Raw genomic sequence first — 804 nt, forward strand, 5'->3', positions numbered from 1 at the left:
TTTCTATTTGTGTTATTCCTGGTTTCCCAAAACAGCCCTATTAATAACACGACCAGTAGAAGGTTACTAAATATGTTTTCAGTTGATACAAAATATAACTCGATGTGTTACATGAAAAGTGATGAAAAATAACTAAAATGATTACAAACTATGTTATTGAAAAGAACCAAGAACCACATTGTGTTACAATCATGTTGAGACGGTCATGGAATATTATTTTCTTCATCCGGGACAAAGAATTTAAAACAAAATCATTGCAAATATTGTTATTCTTAACATATATTGATATAATTGTGAGCAGCAACACAAATTCAAAAGCTTTAAACTAAATCATTCCTTTTTTGCTGGAATGGGCCCCTAAATATATCATATACCGTGCTGTGCCCTTATTCCGTTCACCTAAGACAATGCACTATGTCTAAAAGCTCTAAAAAATAGCCGTTTAGTATTTTGAAGCTGCAATTTCGCTACATAGTGTCATTTTCTATATACAATTGAAAATAAAATATGTTGGGATGCATCCATAGACTTAGGCTCCACTAGTGAAAACAAAATTGACCAATTATGTGGTCCTAATTCCAATCATCTGAAATGGCATTGTTCCTAATTCTGTTCATTTGTGATCCTAATTCCAATCACCCGAAAAACATTTGATTTCTTGGAGATGCTAATACCAGGCATCATTTTCCTCATAAATCCATCTTTTTATTTATTATAATATTGCAAATAAAAAGCTTAAATGTAATTTCCTTTGTTTCACTTACCATTCGAGATATATTCAACATGAACATTGATGCTAGCTGC

The sequence above is a fragment of the Armigeres subalbatus genome, chromosome 2, assembly GCF_024139115.2.
Source record: "Armigeres subalbatus isolate Guangzhou_Male chromosome 2, GZ_Asu_2, whole genome shotgun sequence".
Taxonomy (NCBI): Eukaryota; Metazoa; Arthropoda; class Insecta; order Diptera; family Culicidae; genus Armigeres; species Armigeres subalbatus.